We start from the raw sequence: 13,554 nt of genomic DNA, 5'->3' as shown, positions 1-13,554 counted from the left end.
CAGCCCCTTCCAGAGACCACACCTGAGAAAGGGTGCCTGTTCCTGGCTCCTGAAAATTCTGAACACATCTCCTTATCTACCGATGAGAAAAGAACATGGGGACACACACATTTAGTTTATGTCCGACTTGTCAAAACTCTTGCAGCGGGATGCTCAGGGCTCCCTAAAATGACTCCTGATTACCATGCCCAGTGGTGGAGCTGCTTTGGAAATTGTCGAGCTGCCCAGAGAAGAGATTCCTTCACTCATGTCAAAAGCCCAATGTTGTTCTCCACACTCCATCCTGAAATGATTACCTCCAGAGCCTCTGGAGTCATGCTAATGAGTTCTTTTTCTGAAACATCTCCATCTTTCAGATCACTGAGCTCTGAAGTCACGCTCACTGTGGGAACTGCAGATCTTATCATGGTGTCAGTTAGGCTAAAAAAAAATGGATCTGGAAAAGAGATAGCAAAGATGGCAAACGACGCTATTAAAACTACTTTTCAAATTTCAAAGGATTAAAAGCCAGGAGATTTCTCTCACTTCATCTCTGTAAAATCTTCAGTCATGTTGAAGGAGAAAAAAATAATAAATTTTCAAGGATGTTTTTCCTCTCTGATAGCATCGACATAAAACATTGATGAAAGAGAGCAAAGACAGACCCGTGTTTGGCCTTGTGAATGTTTGTAAAAACTGAAAGAAGATAAGTATTATGACAGAGAAGCAGGGGTTGTGTGTGGAGAAGGCGTTGGAGTTATCTGGTTCTTGACCCAGACGTACCTGGGACCCCTTTTATGAAGTCAATGAGGAAAAGCACTCCTGGCCAGGTGCACCACCTTTTGTGAAGACCTCCATAGCGAAGATGTCAGGCTTGCAGTGGGCCCTGGCAATACCCTTTTTTTAAAAAATCAATTCATTTTTAAAAGTGGAGCCCATCATCTCCTGACTTGCTGTCCCCCACGGGCCGACTTGCAGTGCAGTGTCCTAGTTATTTCTGTAAATTTTCCATTCTGGGGAAATCAAAGGACTGGGAAGAAAGGCTCTACAATAAGTCTTTCTCGTCCCTCAACTCCAGCCCCCATCAGGCACAGCTCTTTCCTCAGTTGTCTACGCTGAGGTTCCTCACTGGGTCTTGATCAGTTCTTTTTGTGCACCTGGGGTCCATCCTGGCCCCTCTCGTCACAAGAATAAAACTCGAACACATCCACATTTAGGCTAGAAGACTCCACAGCTGCTGCCCCTGCTGTCGGCTCCTTGCTGCTGTTGCCGGTAAGAATCAACGTCACCTGGGCCTTGTTGGCTCCATGCCAGTTTCATGTGTCAGGCCAGTTCCAACAAGAGCCGACAGAGTCTCCAGCTCCCCTGAGCCTCCCAGTCTAGGCCCATTCGTCTGGGCCATGCCAAAGGCCAATCAAGTTTTCCTGTCCTAGGGCTAATGACTCTGCACTAGGACCACCAATTCCCTGCCATGGAAAATTCTATCTCCCTTCACATGAAGGGGTTCCCTTGTCCTCAGGGCCCACACAGCCATCACAGAACAGGTCTCATTAGAACATTTCTCAATGCACCAGTTCATCAGACCTATCCGTGATTACATTGTTTCAAGTCAGTGTTGTGCGCTGACCTGAAAGACCAAAACGTGAAACAGATAAAAGTGAAGCTTCTTTGGAAGGAGACGGAGGGGTATCTTCCTAGCCTGCTCCCTTTGTCTGGTAGCAGCCCCTCCAGAGCCTCTGCTGTATGCTTTACAAGCCACCAATGCTAGCTCAAATTCTTCATTTTGGGAGATGAAGAAGTTGAGGCCCAGGGAGGAATACGACTGTCGCAAGACCACACAATGGGTTAGTGGCAGAGTGGGTGCAGCAGACAGCATTTGCCAGTTGGCCGCTCCAATGTAATTCCATCCCACATGCCCTTCTTATAATGTAAGATCAACACTCATTGAAAAGAAGCCTTTATGTTCCCAACCCAGAGGAAGAAGAGACCTACGCTCCTAGTAAGACTAACTCTTTAAACCAGTGGTTCTCAACCAGAGACAATTTGCTCCTTCCCCAGGGGACATTGAGAAATGTCCAGAGACATTTCTGTTTGCCATGACTGCTTTTAGCGAGTAGAGCCAGGGATGCTGTTCCACGTCCTGCAATGCACAAGACACTCCCCCACAACAAAGAATTATCCAGCCCAAAGCCAGTAGTTCTGAGGCTGAGAAACCCAGCTTCAAACCAGAGCAGATTGTGGGTATGCTCCCGAGAAGAACGCCAAGCAGGACCAGGACACCATATGCCTTCAAGTTACACTAGAGGGAGGACATGGACATCTCCTGAGTGTTTAAGGGGGACTGATTTCTTCCCAAACAAGAAATGAGCATCTATCATCCTTCTGCTTCTGAAGGATAGAACAATACTCAGTGTCTTCGTCAGCTGGAGGTGACGGTTAGAGCAACCAAGGTGTGATGACAACATTGTCAAGGAAAAAGTGAAGTGTATTGATTCAATCTCCGTTCTCGAAGAGTTTGCAGAGTAAATAAACATGCAAACGAGATGGATATCCACACAAATGAATATTTGAATCTTTCAGCCTACTTTGTCAGAATGCATCTCTAAAAGGGATTACTGTTTCTCACAGTTATTTGTTTTAAGGCTCTGGAGATATTTTCTCATTATGTTCCAAAAGTTTCACCTGAGGAAACCCCCACTGGTAGTGCAGGAGAGACGTGCCTCATGGCTCTCACCAATATTTTTATCTTCTCTTTAATCTTTGCTTATTTAACAGGTTAAACAAATACTCATCCTGTTGTTTTAATTAACTTGAGTAAGGCTAAGTTTGCTTTATTTGGTTATTGGCCATTTGTATTTATTCTTGAGTGAATTTCCTGTTCTGGTCTTTTGCCCATTGTGTTTATTTGAGTTTTAGAGTTTTCTTATGGATTACTGTGAACGACTTTATATATTAAGTTTGCAAATTCTTTACCACCTTACTGTAAATATTTTTCTAATTTCTCATTTGTCTGTTGAATTTTTTATGATGTTTTGGTTTTGGTTGTACCGAAGATCCTTAAAAAAATTTTATCTAATCAAATCCACTTGATTCTTTATGATTTCTGCTATCGAGAGGGAGCTCCTCTTCAAATAATCAGGAAAATAGATTTCTGTTTCAAACTTGCCTTTGTATTTATGGGTTTATAAACATATAATTACATAAATAAACAGTCTCAATACAAAGTGGTAGGTGAAATGATAAGTGTACTGTCTAAGTAGGAGTCACAGAGAATTGAAAATACTATGACACTGAGATCCTTCATCTGAGAAGAAGTATGTCTTTCCATTTTACTAATGACTTATTTTATGTATTCAGTAGACCTTTTTAATTAAAAAAGAATTATTAACATACAAGACATGCCAAAAAAGCATAAAGAATAATATAACAAACTCTCCTGTATCTGAGCTTCAGGAAATAAAACAATATTAACAGAGGCGAAGGCACCTGAATCCACCTCGGTTGTAGCCCTTCTCTGTTCCCATGCGAGGGACCACAGTCCTGTATTTTGCTTATCATTGCCTTGCCTTTCTTTTCACTTTTACGGCTTAAATATGTATTACTAAGCAAAATATACATTTTTATGTTACACACACACCCAGGTACATACATACATACATTGTATAACATTGTTTTCCTCTGTGACATTTTTTACTTAATATTATGCTTGGGAGAGTCACCCATATTGATGCAGATCTCGACAGTACGTACATTTCCACTGATGCATTTTATGTGTTTTAATGCATCATCTTGTTAATATGCATTCAGGCTTCCAATTGTTTTCCCTTTACACACTATGCTGCTATGAATATCTCTGTACCTATCTCTCTAAAATAACTTGCTGGTGTTAGTCAAAATTTCAACAAGATATATTTAGAACTATACATAATTATTTTATAGTTTATTGGAAATAAAACACTTGAAAAACCCAGGGAAAATCAGAAAAATCTCTAGCAGAGAATGAAGAAGACTAATACCACATACTAAAGTATTTTATAAAGCTGCGATAATCAAAACAATTTCCAACTGTTTCAGGAATAGGCAGAGAAACAGAATAGCTCAAAGAGCTCGGAAATCAATGCAAGTCCATATATAAACTTGTGCAACGTTAAAGGAGCCATTTCAAACCAGAGATAAAAGAAGATGATTCAACCAACAGTGTAGGGACAACTGGCCAGTCATTTGATAAAACTACACTGGATTCCTATCTCATGTTATATAAAAATTAATTCCACTTGGATTGAAGATATAAACAAAGAAAGAAAGAAAGAAAGAAAAGAAAGAAAGGAAGGAAGAAAGAAAGAAAAATAAAGAAAGGAAGGTAGGAAGGAAAGAAAGAAGGAAGAAAGGAAGAAAGAAAAAAGGAAGAAAGAAGAAAACATAAAGGAAAGGAAAGAACATGTTTATACTCTCAGAACGAAGAAAATCCTTTTTAAGCAAGCTGTGAAAACAAGAAGTCATAAAGAAAAATATCAACAAATTAGATTTGGTAAAATAACTTTAAAATAGCCATAGAGAAAAAATCTAAAAACAACCATGAAGTCAAAAGACAAAGATCTGTGTGGAGAAAGGTTTACAGCTCATATGACAGATGCAGGGTAAATTTCTTTAATAGACAAGAGCTCTTACAAGCTAAGACAGAAAACCTTAAGCCCACAACAAAAAATCAAGTAGCAGATTCCAAGCAGTGTGTGTGCACAGGCACACACACACACACACGTTGAAGTGGTCAACAAACATCTAAAGATGGTCAACTGAACTCACTGTGAAAGAAGTCCAATATACCCTTTTTTACCTACGAGAATGGCAAGGATTTAAGGGATGGACAACTCCCAGTGTTGGTGAGGGTGCAGTGAGAAGCTGATGGTGGAACATAGGTTTGGGTAACTTGGTGGAAGCTATATACATTTAAAATACACATACTCTTCAAACCTTCAAATTCTACTTTAAGGAATATATTTTGTTTATAAACTGGTACAACTACACAAAAAATTTATGTACAAAATTGTTCCTCGTGCCATTATTGGGAACAGCAAAAAATCTGATACAACCTAAATGTTTTTTGGTAGGCAGCCAAATAAACAATTCACAGCAGACCTATACAGTTGAATACCATAAAGTCATTTTTAAAATGACAATGTATTCACAATAAATAGTTAAATGAAGAAAGGAAGTTGCAGGACAGCACATGTGCTGGAGAGAGACCCACCCTCCACTCTTCTGCACCCTGTGCTTTGCCCCTGGAGACCACTGTATGGCCCACAAAACAGAGCTGCCCTCTGGCTTCCAGTTGGCACGCGCCCCTGGGGAGCCCCAGAAGCATATCAGAGGGAGTGGAGGAGATGGGGGTGCCAATGATTTACCCTCTGGCTTCCACACAGCAAGGCTGCCTCCTGCTGGCTGTGTGTCCCTAACCAAAAAGCCACCTTCTGCTAGACAGACACGATGTGTCTTCTCATTTCTCCTTCTCATTTCAGTAACTCTTCCTCCCCTCATTCTTTCAGCCTTAGGGCTAGGGACATCTCTGCTGTCCCCAGGTTCCTGCTCCATCTTCTGTGGTCCCCCAATGTATCACTCATCCCCTTGTAACTAATCCCTTTGCAACTAACTGAACTCTCTTCAAATTACCCTAATTCAAGTGTGCCATGTGTTTCCACTTGGGATCCTGATATACTAGGCATAGTGTGATGCCATTTATGGACCCAAAAAATTGCCATCCACAGGCACATGCATAGAAAATGCCTGGAAGGATACACAGAAAACCTGCTAGTGAATACCTCTGAGGAACGGAGTTGGTTGGTAAAAACTGGGAACAACGAGTATTTTACATTTTACTTTGTAGAAATTTGTGCTAATTGAGGTTTCTCAGACAAAAAAAAATGTGTCTTACTTTAAAAATACAGAGAGGCATTTAAAGATACAGAATTATAAATGTGCCCCCTCTGCCCTCAGTCTCTATCAGTTCTTTGAGGCACAGTGACTTGAACAGCCAGGCAGTCCTCTTCGTAAACAGCCGCTCTGTCCTAACAATCACCTCTGTTAGACGTGCGGGCCGTTGGAGCTTAAAGCCTATTATAGTCTCTCCCCTCCATTCCAGACTGACAGCAAAAGCTGAAAATATGAGTGTATTTGCTTCATCTGTTGAGGTTTGGCATGGAATGCCCAGGAGTCTGGTCATGGAATATTTAAAACATCAAAAAATGAAGTCTGTTGAGCAAAACAGGATCTAGAATTTCTCAGGATCAAGGGAGAACAATGCAGGCCAATGTGCCTTCTCTCTCTTGATGATGCGCCATTTTAACCAGGCTAAGGTGGAGGAGACTGAAATTTTGCAAATATAAGGAAGTGAGAGTATATATAATTTTTGTGAAAATCTCTCTCCCAACATCAGACTTGGAGTGGGACTTTGCATGAAACGTATGACAAGGGAGAGAAGGGGATGGGACCTGGTGACAGAAACATAAGTCACTTTCCAATACTGTCAGAGGTCAATTCTTGGTTGTCCAGTAAGCCAGAGTCCCGTCTGAAGTGGCCTCCATATCTGAGCAGACTGTTTCACTGCAGCATCAGATTATCCGATTCCTTCCTCATTGTTGGCCAAGTTCACAGTTGAGCTGTCCCCAGCCACCTTCCTTCAAAAGGCCCCTCCCCATCAAGCAGGCTGGTTGAACATTTCTGGCTGCCCCTCAGTACTGATTTATGAGACCAATGACTGTGGCCATGGTTGTGCATCCCAGTGTCTCACTTGTAACTTCAGCTTTACTCAGTTGCTGTTTCCTTAAGGAACGGAGCGACATTTCACAACTGCTCAGAATTTTTAACAGGAACTGCCAGGGTTGTTGCATCATAATTCAAACAAGCAAGGATGAAACAAAACAATCCTGTTTATGCTGTGCAGCCAAACTATAAATTACACAGAGAAATTTCTATATTTTCAGCCGAGATGTTTATCTCCTCTTTATGTTGTTTTGAGGCTTACACTGCTAGGAGCCTGCTGGTCCTCCTGTATGCAGTCCAACCATTCGGTTCAACAAACTTCTTTGGTGTGAATCCTCTGCATCAGTCAATTGCCAGACACTGGGATACAGTGATGAGTAAGACATTACCCCTTCCCTCAAGGGTTCCTAGTTCTGTTGGAACACAGAAGGTAAGCAAGTCAACGCAGCCCGTTGTGTTTCATGAGACAGCGGGAGCAGGTGGGAGGCACTGATAGAGTATTGACCGTGTGGCACACTCAGGAGGTGAAGAGATGGGAAGGCTTCATAGAGGAGGGCTCTGGACCATGGTTTTGAAGATTGTACAAGAGGGGAAAAGACATTTTGGACAAAGGGCCAAGGATATGCAAAGGCCCTGAGATATAGGTGACCTTGCTGAGGCTCAATGCTCAGAGTAGAGTGTCAGTAGATAATTTGCATTCCTGAACACAGAACTGAATTTTGTCCTTCAGGCAGTAGGGAGCCCTGAAAAGCTCTCAGACAGAGGAGTAAGGAGCTCAGATGGGCTGTTTCTGTACGGTGGCTGGGATGGGAACTGGCTTAGCAAGGGTCCCACAGTATTACTAGTATGAACACTAATAGGAATATCAATAAAGCTGGCATAACACATTCTCCTTAAAAGCACCTTCTTTTGCTGCTAGAAATAAATAATGCTTCATCCTACAGCCGTTCTTTCTTCTAGAAAGTTCAAAGAAATTTGTTGACTTTGCCTCTTTAATCTTTTCCAACATCTCTGAGAGACAGGATGAGGAAAATAACACTTCCACTGGGCACTGACGAAGATGTTTGGAGGCTTGTGGTGTGAATTACACACAAGGAGGGCTTTGATCTCTGTCAATTTCAGCCACCCTCTTCCAGGGAAGAAAACCCATACCCTGGACCTCCTGGGTGGAGACAGCATTTAAAGACTCCAGATCTGAGCGGCAGACTGCCAGGCTGTGCTGAAACTTTTCCAAATAATGGGCTTTCATTGCAAAAATTTGGACCATACAGAAAAAATATATAAACACAGACATAAAAATGAGTAGTTATTCTATAACCCAGAGATTATGACTTTTAACATTTGGATGTATTTCCTTCTGGTCTCCTTGGCCATATAACAAAATTGGGATCAAAGAGAATATATAATTTTGTATACCAATAAATTTCAATCCTACTGAAGGTGGAGTGAGACATGAGAAAATGTGTATCATATAAAGAGTGAAAAAAGGAAAATGTACTGAAATTTGTTATGCAGATCAAGCTCTGCACAATAGAAAACCAAATAGAAGTGAAGGTCATTTCTAGAATCTTTTTTCTAATCTCCTCTCAAGTAGAAAAAATGCAATAAAGTTTTAAGTTGTAGTTGAACTAGCTGACTTCAGAATCCCCTCCAAATCCTGAGTAATCTGACTGTGAAACCGTAAAACAACAAAGGACCAGATTAACCTCAGGGGCTTTAACCCTGAGTTTGATTCTTCTGAAAAAGAGGAAATGTGAAATTAATGTGAAATAGAACAGGACCAGGATGAAATGAGAAACCTAGGTAGGCCACTAACTAGTTGTGCACCCTAAATCAAAACAGTTAACTTCTCTGAACCTCAGTTTCCTCATCTATAAAATGGGCCTGATATTTCCTCCCTCATAAATGTTTGGGAATTTAAAAGAGATAACATTTAGGCATGGAGTAAGTACTCAATAAAGACATCATCCTCACCATCCTCAGTGTCGCCTTCAGGTCCCTAAGAAATCAAGCAGAAGCCACTACTCGTCTCTGAGGCCCCTGGCGGGATCTAACAGTACTGCCTTCATTCCTCCGCTCCACACAAAGTCCCCAGGACACAGGACCTTCCCTGTGCCCACTGCTAACCTAGACATCTCCCCGTCACCCCTGCCATGACCTCTGAAGCAGCACAGCCTGGCTTAGGACATGCTCCATTTCTGAAGCTTTTGTCACTATGAGAGAGCTCTAGCTCCTATTTTATCTGATGTGTCCAATCCCCTCCCGAGAAGTTCTCAGCAGCTGCTCCTGTCCGTCCTCCCCAGGCTTCTGCTGCCCTGGGCGTGGTCCTCCAGGTGGCACTCACTCCCCGTGTTGCAATTCTCCTCTTGGCACGGCTTAACCCTCTAACAGGCAGTGAGCTCTTTGAGGACAGGATGGTGTCTTAGTCATCTCTGTAGAGCTAGTCCCTAGCTCCAAGGGCCAGGTACAGAGTATGCAGCCAAAGACTTCAGAAAGAGTGATGTTTATAATAATTCAAACAAACATGGCATGGTTTTTTGTAGCTGTTACATTGGCTAAGCAGGGGCTCTGTTCTTTCCACTGTTTGACTTCGTATAGAATAAAGAACAGAAGAGCTCAGTCCCACCCTAGAGGTTCACAGAAGATGAGGAAGCCAAGGAGAGTAAGCTAGAAGCTCGCCCTGTGAGCCAGACCTTCTGCCCAGAAGCCAGGCCCATCACAGCATGGACACCCCAGCAATGCCCCAGCCAAACAGGAGAACAGGCCTTCTCCTTCAGCACGAGGAGAGTAGGTAGGATCTCAGGTGGAAGAGGGCGGCCCTTTCTCCTCCAGAAGTCTTGAACCATCATAGTCAATCCAATCTTTTTAAACCCAAAGGGCTCACATCCACCTAGAGATAACTTCTTAGATCTGAACTGATGAGAATAAGGCCTCAGTTCATAGAGATTCAACTTCAGAGCAACACGACCCCTAAACGCTCTCCTTTGCCAGTCACCCCTCCTGCTCCTCTCTAGAAACACTGTTCTCATGACCAACACTTGAAGCTGTCCTCAATTTGGGCAGAAAAGAGATCTGAAGGATGATTGTTCTGGTTATCTATCACCAGGTATCATAACAAATTACTCCGTAACTCAGTGCCATAAAAAAAAAGCAACTACTTTATTATATCTCACAATTTTACCAGTCAAGAACTCAGGCAGGCTCACTTGACTATGTCTCCTGCTCCATATGGCATCAACTGAAACCACTCAGTGGAATTCATCTGGTGGAGGGCTGGTCTGGAGGACCAAAAGCCTTCACTCCCATGTCTAGCACCCGGTGGGGATGGTTGGCAGGCTGGGCACAGCTGGACTGAAGAGTCTTGATGTAGCTCACCTACACGATGGTCTTTGAGTAGTCAGACTTCTTACATGGGGACTCAGAGCTCTCAGAGGGTTCAAAGAGCTGGGAAGTATAAGCTTGCAATTTTTTAAGGTATTTAATGGCATCACTTCCATCCTATTGGTCACGAATCCCACTCAGATTCAAAGGGTTGAGAGATAAACCCCACCTCTTGGTGTGAAGGACGCCAAAGAATTCAAAGACACCTCTAATCCTTCACATGGAAAAGGACTGTCATGCAAGTGTGACTGACTTTTCCCCCCTGAATTATCTCAGTCTCTCAGTGATGTTTTCACATCTTGCCCACAGTCCCTACTTCAACCAAGCAAAGCAAAAACCATTTTCCTCGTGAACCCAAATATTCCCAGGTGTCGCTGGCCTCTGGGTAGCAATGGGATCATGTTGACTTTAATTTAGGATTTTGACTAGCACGCAGTCCTTACCTGTATGATTGCTGAATCTTCACCATTCGCCCTGAGTCTCCACAGTTACTTCTGGGAGTTCCAAGGCGGTATCTCCAAGGGATTTCTGTTCAAGTTGGTTTGCTCGGGAATAAGTCCTCTCGGGTTGTTTGCGGAACTCCTCACTCTTCATTGAGATCCTCAGCCTAAATAGATTAGATAGAAGAGAGAAAGAGAGAGAGAGAGATCACATGCCATATTTATTGATTTACTTCCTAGGATACTATAAGAACTGTCCAGTGTATCCAGTGCCTCTAACTCAAGCACAGTCAACAGTCCACTGACTTTCCCGACACCCATGCCCTCTTCTGTCCCATGACCTCTCCAAAGGCACTACCCAAGAATCCCACTCTGGAGAGAGCTGCTCACAATGCAGCCACATCCTTCTACAGATTTCCTCACTGGAGAGATGCTCTGTGGACCCAGGGGCCTCTCCCTCTGCCCCATCCTATGTCGTTATGGTCAGGGCTCTCTCGCTCGTGTATCAGAGCCCAAACTGTCCAACTTCACCTGCCAGATGACTGCCCTCAGCGCCCTAAGTCTGTACGGGCCTGCCTCTGACCAGATGAGTCAGGCAGCTCAAACTCTGAGACTTTGTCTCCCACCTGGAAGGCTGGCCGTTTTTGTCCACTCGGGGAGGATGCATTTTGGTGGGTGGTACAACATTGCAGCTAAGGGCATAGTTAGGAGTCAGGAACATCTGGGTTTGAATCACAACTCTTCCACTCACCCCCAGAAAGGTTTTTTTTAACCTCCAAGCCTCAATTTCCACATCTGTGAGGTGAAGATAATGATATCTATCTCACAGGTAGACTGCAATAATTAATAAAACAAAATTAATATAGAATCTGGCCTCTCCAAAAAAGTGCTCAAAAATAGTAGCTATTGAGAAGTTGGGGGTGGCGGTGGTGGTGGTATCATCAGACCAATTTACCCAGTTCTGACCCTGAGTCCTCTGCTGTGTCCTGATCTAGCACCACCCATGACTCTACATCCTATAGTTTCTCATGCTCCACTCAGTTCTATTGGCTCTCACAGTGATCTGTATGCCAGCCTTTACCCACTCTGCCGTCCATCCACTAATTCATTCACACAACAAATGTCTGTGGAGTCACTGTCACAAGCTGAGCATCGCGCTGGGGGCTAGGGATACAGAGTGATTTGGCCGCTGTGCTAACGGACCTTCCACCAGCACTAGCTCATTTCATGTTCTGAATGAGGTGAGAGCTGACTGCCTCGACTCACCAAGATCACAGCCGGAAGGTCACTTCCACTCTCTCCGGGCCTTTAATTCAGCTCCACTCTGCTTCTGGTATCCCAGCTTCCTACCCAGTCTGGCTCCCCGCACCCCTCCTCGGTTATGCTCTTCCGCTCCCCTGCTCCCTCCTCTACCAGCTTCCCTGGGTGGAGACCCCACCAGACCAAGCCCAGGGGACCAGGGTTTGCCTCAGCCAACCCAGCCAGCACCCCGGACCCAACAGCACACTTCCTCAAACTTAGAGCTACAAAATCATAAGAGCTCCCATTTGTTAGGTACCTCCTGAGGCCTCTGCATACATTCTTTCATTTGCTCCTGCCAGCAAGTATATGTGTTAGAAGCCTTCATCTCCACCTTATAGCCGAGGGCACTGAGAAGAGTGACAGGAACTTGTCCAAGTCAGCTGGGAAGTCCTGGAGGCAGGATTCAAACGTAGGTCTGTGTAAGAATGGAAGAGGAGCAACCAGACATGGCCAAAGCCACACAGACAGTTGATGGACGCTTCTCCAACATTTGAGGAGTTCTTTATCCTTTGGATTATTTTCATTTACATGAGTCTCTCTGTGGTGGGCATGGCAACTAACTAATAGGAAAGCAGATATGTAAAGAACGGAGCAGACGTGGGGAGATCACAGAGCCCTCCTGAGCGGCGGACCAGCAGGGCATTTCCCAATGCCCCCTCCTCCCGGTGGGACCTGGTGGAACTGCACTTTCTTTCCAAACCCCATCATCCTAGAGCATTTCAGTGGTCTCTGCTTCCTGCAACCGAGCTCCCTAAGTCCATCGCCCACAAGATCAGGGCCTGCCCTCTTTCCTCGCTATCCGCCCAGGGTGTGGTCCTGTGCAGGGCACAGCGTGGGGACCCAAAGAGGACGACTGGGTACACAGCAGCAGCCTTTTAACAGTTTTTAAATAAAAGCTGGGTTTTTGTTCTTTTTTTTCCCCCACATTTGTTTTGAAGGAACAAAATGTCCTAGTCTATTCCACATGGAATAGATTCTCCTTCAGCACCATTTGCAAAAGTGTTCTAAAACTGAAAATTGTTGTGGGCTAAAACTGTCTGCCTCTCTTGCATTTTTTATTCTGTCTCAGAATAATGCTGTGATGAAGAAAGAACAGATGTTTGACACAGGTAGAGCCTGCTTTTACCAACACAACATACAGAATCATCAAACCATTTTCATCCATCACAACAAAATCGCAGGTGTAAAAACCAGTTTGTTCTCACAAAGGTGAGAACGATGAGGCAGGACAGCATGGGTTTTGGGGTCAGAATGATCAGCATGTCAGTCTCCGCTCTGCACTTACCAGCTCTGTGAACTGGAACAACTAGCTTAATGTCTCTGAGCCTCAGTTTTAACATCTGTAAAATGGGAACAAAAATGAAGAGAGTGGGTTTGTCAGTTAGATTGAACAATAAAGTGTAGATAAAATATCTAGCATAGTAAATAGTACATGGTCAGCACCAACAACTACTTTTATTTTTATCATAGAAGCAATGTTCAATAAATTATAGCTAACATTACTTAATTAATCCATCATTCAATTGGCTTATTCTCAGCAAAGCCAGTGTTAGAAATAGCCCAGAGGGCCTGAGATGAACTCTATCTTGCTCTCTCTAAATTATCTACTGGAAGTCCCTCACGCTTCTTCAGTTCTGTTTCCTTAAGGCGAAAGGCAGCTTCCAGTGCTCACGGAAGCAGTGTGCCCTCCATCTTC

The 13,554-nt window shown here is 43.7% G+C and overlaps 1 long non-coding RNA gene across 2 annotated transcripts in view; it reads right to left on the bottom strand.

The window, feature by feature from the left end:
- Positions 1-13,554, bottom strand: part of LOC123286279 (uncharacterized) — a 67,251-nt gene that overhangs the window by 18,288 nt on the left and 35,409 nt on the right. For both annotated transcript variants that reach the window (XR_011504309.1, XR_011504310.1), the window contains exons 2-4: positions 13,144-13,198; positions 12,115-12,248; positions 10,560-10,723 (exon numbers count right to left, since the gene is read on the bottom strand). This is a non-coding gene — a long non-coding RNA (uncharacterized lncRNA). The remainder of the gene's footprint in view (positions 1-10,559; positions 10,724-12,114; positions 12,249-13,143; positions 13,199-13,554) is intronic.

This window comes from Equus asinus, chromosome 6 (genome assembly GCF_041296235.1).
Source record: "Equus asinus isolate D_3611 breed Donkey chromosome 6, EquAss-T2T_v2, whole genome shotgun sequence".
NCBI lineage: Eukaryota > Metazoa > Chordata > Mammalia > Perissodactyla > Equidae > Equus > Equus asinus.
The sequence above is the reverse complement of the archived record's forward strand: the minus strand, read 5'-3'. Positions and strand labels throughout refer to the sequence as shown.